The sequence below is a fragment of the Nematolebias whitei genome, chromosome 9 (assembly GCF_014905685.2).
Source record: "Nematolebias whitei isolate Nwh7 chromosome 9, NemWhi1, whole genome shotgun sequence".
Classification (NCBI taxonomy): Eukaryota; Metazoa; Chordata; class Actinopteri; order Cyprinodontiformes; family Rivulidae; genus Nematolebias; species Nematolebias whitei.
The window spans coordinates 51,620,404-51,626,806 of record NC_056506.1 but is presented as its reverse complement, the minus strand read 5'-3'; the positions used below and the strand labels follow the sequence as shown (position 1 = coordinate 51,626,806).

General features: G+C 43.6%; 1 protein-coding gene across 1 annotated transcript in view; it reads left to right on the top strand.

The window, feature by feature from the left end:
* The first annotated feature begins 47 nt into the window (after positions 1–47).
* Positions 48–6,403, top strand: part of LOC119414828 (dnaJ homolog subfamily C member 5-like) — an 18,910-nt gene continuing 12,554 nt past the window's right edge. Inside the window, exon 1 of the mRNA XM_037681950.1 lies at positions 48–88. The gene's annotated coding sequence lies outside the window, so the exon portion shown is untranslated. The remainder of the gene's footprint in view (positions 89–6,403) is intronic.

Sequence of the window (6,403 nt, the reverse complement as noted above, 5' to 3'; positions counted from 1 at the left end):
GTAGAGTCTGAGGGACAGGTAGAGTCTGAGGGACAGGTAGAGTCTGAGGGACAGGTAGAGTCTGAAGGACACTGCAAAGCTTCAGCAGGTAAGGTCTCCATCCTTCACCTTACACATAGGTGTCTCAGAGCCTTTAGAACCTGTTTACTGCTTGCTAATGGGTCAGTTATGACACACACCTGCTCAGGTGTGTCTCCTGCCAAGTCACAGCTGAGTAGTCCATTTGCTGGTTCAGGTTTTGGTTCTGTACTGGTTCTTTTACAGCTGTGTGTTGTTTAAGGGATCTGTCAAGACCTGCTAAGGACTGGCTTCTGGCTCCATAAACAAGAACAATAAAAATCAAACCAGGTTCAGAAAAATGCTAATAATCGTTTTGTTGAAGGATCATACGGACGAACATTGGAACGGACAGAACCAGTTCTGCTGTGTGGGTGAGCGGGGGGTGTCCAAAGACAGACCTTGTGAATTCTGGCAGGGACCGCGGCACACTTTTGGATGAACTGGAGCTTTTGAAGGGTTTCATTAGAGCAGTAGTTCTCAAACTGGGGTGCCCGGACCCCGGGGGTCCGCGAGTTGGTGCTTGGGGGTCCACATCAAAATAATAATAGTAATACATTTTTAAATTATTATTTTATTTGCAAGTACATAGATGTTTAACAACCCGTTAAAATACACGAAAATGCAGGAAATCGCATCTACTTTATTTATTTAAAATTTTATGGGGAGGACCCCCCAGACCCCCCTACCCGCCCACTATTTGCGTTCCTGCATGGATCTGTTTACAAATGAAGCCGTTACTTGGTCTGACTCCTGCTGTTCCGATTCTGTTCAGTTGCATGTAAAGAGTTTTCTGTAGTAATCTGAAGTGGCGATACGTTCATTATGTTCATTAAGCAAATACGTAAAGCTTTAAAGTGGATTTTGATGCTGTTAATTTTCACAAAACTGTAATCTTTTGAAGTTGAAATTTAAAAAATTGTTAATTGTGTCTTGAATGAAAAATACCCCATGTTTAAAAGTATAAAAATTGTATTAACACTATTAAAGAACAGCTCTTAAGTATTTATGTTACACAAGTATTGCCATTGCATTAAAGTGACAAATTGAAGACAATATTTAACATGAGGGTTAAGAGGGAGTCCCTGAGCGCAAAAGTTTGAGAACCCCCGCATTAGAAATGCCAAAAAGAAACACATTGCAATAGTCCAGTCTTGAAGACAGGAAGACATGGAGATGTTTTCAACAGTGACGCATACATGAGGACCAAAGGTGTCAAAAAGTGGGAGCACCAAGTCAGGTTAGCAATGAAGAAGTTCACACTCCAGGGATATTCAATCATTAAATCCACCAAGAATGATCAGACTAAGCAGCCGGACCACAGACAATTCATATCAATATTCAGAGTCAGAGTCAGAGATTCTTTATTTGTCATGTACATGTGGTGGAACGAGATTATGTCCACAGGGTCCCAGTTACATCCAACAATAAAATGTAAAAGGAAAACAGTAATAACGTCAAAGATATGACCTAAGAAAAAAATAAACTAAATACATACTAAGCACTCATAACATAAAAACAATAAAAACAATACGCCGAACAGCAGCATGAACGTGAGTCTATGTGAGCAGATGAGTACGAATGAACACATCAACATGAAACAGATCAGCAGCAACATGAAACAGATCAGCAGCAACATGAAACAGTTTAGCAGCAACATGAAACAGTTTAGCAGCAACATGAAACAGATCAGCAGCAACATGAAACAGATCAGCAGCAACATGAAACAGTTTAGCAGCAACATGAAACAGTTAAGCAGCAACATGAAACAGTTTAGCAGCAACATGAAACAGTTCAGCAGCAACATGAAACAGATCAGCAGCAACATGAAACAGTTCAACAGCAACATGAAACAGATCAGCAGCAACATGAAACAGTTCAGCAGCAACATGAAATAGAGTTAGAGATTCATGAATCTAACAGCCTCAGGGTAGAAGCTGTTCCTCAGTCTAGTGGTTCTACACTTAATGCTCCTTAACCTCCTTCCTGAGGGGAGTGGGGCAAAAAGTGTGTGTGCTGGGTGAGTGGGGTCCTTCATGATGCAGGTGGCCCTCTTCCTGCATCTGGAGGTGTAGATGTCTGTGATGGTGGGGAGGCTGATTCCGACAGATTTCTGTGCAGCCTTCACCACTCTCTGCTAAGCTTTTCTTTCTGCAGCTGTGCAGCCTCCATGCCACACGTTGATGCTGGAGCACAGGATGCTCTCCACTGCACACCTGTAGAAGGAGGTGAGGACTGAGCTTCCAGACCAGCTCGTCTCAGCCGCCTGAGGAAGTAGAGTCTCTGATGAGCTTTCTTCATCAGGCTGGTGGTGTTGTTGCTCCAGCTGAGGTTGTTGTTCAGGTGCACACCCAAGTACTTGTAGCTGGAGACCACTTCCACCACAGATCCCGGGGGGTGGGGGTTGGGGGGGATTTTTCTGCAGTCCACAACCATCTTCTTCGTCTTCTCACATTGATGTGAAGGTTATTCTCTTTGCACCAGCTCTCCAGGTGTTCCACCTCTTGCCTGTAGCTGGACTCATCATTGTTTGTGATGCATCCCACCACCGCTGTATCATCTGCAAACTTTACAATGTGACAGCCTGGATGGGTAGCTGCACAATCATACATAATCAGAGTGAACAGGAGAGGGCTCAACACACATCCCTGAGGAGAGCCAGTGCTGAGGGTTATGGTGGAGGAGAAGTTGTGTATCCTCAGTGACAGTAGTCTGTTAAGATGTCTAGTACCCAGTTGTAAATGGAGGGGCTTAGTCCTAGTGTGAGTAGTTTGTCCATCGGGGTTTGGGGGATCATGGTGTTGAAGGCAGATGTGAAGTCCACAAAGAGCATTTGGACATACGAGTCCTTCTACTCCAGGTGGGTGAGAGCAGTGTGGACCACAGAGGAGATGTTGTCCTCTGTTGATCAGTTCTCCCAGTATGCATACTGATGAGGGTCCTCGTTGATGTTGATGGTTGCCTTGATGTGACTCATGGCCAGTTTTTTGAAGCATTTAGCGACTATCGGGGTGAGGGCCACTGGACGATAGTCTTTCAGACCAGTCACTGTAGAGCTTTTTGGGACTGGGATGTTGGTGGCAGTCTTCAGGCAGGTGGGAACTGTCTCCAGGGTAAGTGAGGTGTTAAAGACGTCTGCCAGCACCTCACAGAGCTGATCGTCACATTCTTTCAGCACCTTCCCGAGGATGTTGTCTGGGCCAGTTGCTTTCTGAGGGTTAATACTCCTGAAGGTACTCCTCACTTCGGCTTAGGTCACGCTAAAAAGCTCTTCTTCCAGTAGTGAGGTAAGTCTGGTGCTGGGTGGTCTGTTCGGGTCTTCTAAGCATGCATAGAACTTGTTGAGAGCATCAGGCAGAGATTGTTCTTTGGGACATTGTTCACTTCTTCTTTTATAATCTTTTAAGCACTTAATGCCCCTCCACATGCTCCGTGGGTCTTGTGCTGATGACACAGTTATTTATTGTCGAGCTAAAACTGTTGCTAAGGCTTTCCAGCTTTTGAAATCTGCATTCAACAACATCCAGACAGATTTGTTCCGCCTCAAACTTGTCCTAAATGCCGACAAAACCAAAGGGATGCTTTTTTCAAATAGGAAGTTGGTCCCAGCAGTTCTTCCTCCGATTTTATCCTCAAATGGTGTCCCCATTGAGTTTATTGATTCCTATAAATATTTGGGTATCTTGGTCGACTCACATCTTTCTTTTAAGCTGCACATCAAAACTTGTTAAAGAAACTGAAAGTTAAACTGGGTTTCTTTTTCAGAAACAGATCCTGTCTAACTCTGAATGTTAGGAAACACCTTGTATCTGTGACTTTCCTTCCCTCAATTGATCACAGTGACATTATTTACATGAACGCTCCTACAAGAACCCTGCAGATGTTGGATGCTGCAGATGTTGGATGCTGCAGATGTTGGATGCTGTCTATCATGGTGCACTAAGATTCATAACTGGCTGTGATTATCGTACCCACCACTGCACCCAGTATCCACTGGTTAACTGGTCACCATTAACTTCACACAGACTCTCTCACTGGTACATTTTCATCTTTAAATCACTTCCTGGTCTGCTGCCTTCATACATCTCCTCCTACATGTCTCTGTGTGCGTGCAGCTACAGCGTGCGCTCTCAGGACATCATTACCTGCAGTGTTCCCTCAGTGAGAACTGAACTAGGCAAAAGGGCCTTCTCCTACTCCGCTCCTGTTTCCTGGAATATCTTACAAAAAGATTTGAAGCTCTCGACCTTGACCTTTCTAAGTGTCTTTAAGAATCTGTTGGACTCCTGGCAGGGTCCAATGCAGACATGTTCCTGTTTTTAGTTTTCTACATTTGTCTTAGAATCTAGCTGTTTTTTTGTTGGTTTTTTTTGTTGTTGTTTTTGTTACCTTTTTCTTTTAGCCATCCTATTTGTTAAAAAAAAAAAACCTGTAGTATGCTTTTTTATAACTGCTTATTGTTGTTGCTGTTGTCCATTGTTGTCATCATTCTTTGTTGAAATCAGGTCTCTCTTGTAAATGAGTCCTCGAGGCTCAATGGGATTTACCTGTAGAAATAAAGGTTGATTGACTGAGGTGAATTGACCCTCATTCCTCTGTGCATATGTGGCCTTGGCCCTCTTAATACAACCAACCAGATCTTTCATTGTCCTTCTCAGCTCCTGTGAGTTTCCAGACCTGAAGGCAGTGTTCCTGGCTTCTAGCAGGGTGTGAACCTCTAAAAGCAGGAGCTGGGAAGATTGAGATGTGATCAGAGAATCCTAGGTGGGGGCGGGGTTCGGCTTTGTATGCATCTTTTACGTTCGTGTAAACATGGTCCAGCGTGTTGTTTCCACATGTTGGTAAAATCATGGGAGGCAGTCCTTTAGATTCACGTGATTAAAGTCTCCAGCCACTACGTAAAGAGCCTAAAGGTATTTTCTTTGCAACGAGCTGAAATGATCATGCAGCTCCCGCAGAACATCACTGATCATGATCAGCAAATTTTTGTTAAAAAATATGTAATCAGGGAGACACAAGATTAGGGTTGGGTATCAAGGATTGAGAATCGACTGGAACTGGGATTTATTGTCCCGGTTTTCCCGGAATCGTTCGAAACCTTTATTTTCGATTCCTGCTTTCGATGCCTAGTCCACCAACTGGAAGTAGAAGCCACCCGCTGAACACCAACAAAGAAGAATCCACAGGAAGTGTTCGCATACATGGAGAGTGAGTGGTCGCGACCTAAAGCGTGGCTTAACTTTAATAAAATGACCAGTCAGCTCAGTGCAGCACTTGCAATAATTTTATATCGTGTAAAGGAGGGTGTAGAAGTAACAGAGTGGCCCATCTTTGAAGTGTTCCGCCGGACTTTTTTCAGTGCCTTTTCCTCCGGCTCCAACAGGTAAATACAACTATAAACTACGTCTCATACCAACATTAAGGCAGCTAACAAGTTATACTCGACTTTAAGCAGCAGGTCAACTCAAATGCAAACACCATGCTAACGTTAGCTCATATTTTTTTCATAGACAAACGACCTGAAATGGCTAATAATGTTAGCCAGACTTCTCAATGTGCTCCTCCGTTCACCATTACGTCCAAGGGAAGTATGTTGGTGCAACTAACTGAATAAAGAGCGCCACAGAACGGTTACAGCACATATTGTGAAAAGGTTTCATCCCTGTTCAGATGTGGACTCACCAACATTTAGGTTAGTTAGGCAACAACAATAGAGCTAAGCTAATTAATAGTCCATCCTAAGCTAACGTTACAGTAACGGTGACATTACATGTTTGTTTATATGTTTGCAGGGACATGGTGAAAACCATCGACCCAAGTACACACCACCTCCCATGGACCACTTGTCAAATAAATTAATCATCTTGGTATAAGGTGGAGAAGAGCTGCTCTGCTCTTTAAACAGAAGATGGATGACGTGTCTGGGAGCAGATCCAGAGAAGATGATTGAGCAGGTGAAATGTCGTTCACAACTGTCCTTATCTGCGTTAAAATCAGAAATCTAAATACCAGTAATGTTCTCTGTGGTCAACAGAGGAAGACTGTGGAGATGATGGGGTCACCAGTCTGAGGAAAGGCCTGAGAATGAGGGAGTGGAGGATGAGGAGGAGAGTGTAAGAGTATGATATCTGAAATTATAGATTCTCAATCTTAATAATGCTCATGCCTTTAATAATCCCTTTTTACTGATAATACTGATGAACCTGTTCTTTGTTTAGGAACCACCTCCCTGCAGTCTGTCCAGAAAGTCTCCACTGGAGGAGCTTTTTGCTGAGGAAGAGGAACAACATAATGTCACAGCTCCATGTCCATGAAGAAACAAGTGGAGAGAGCTGCAGATGGACCA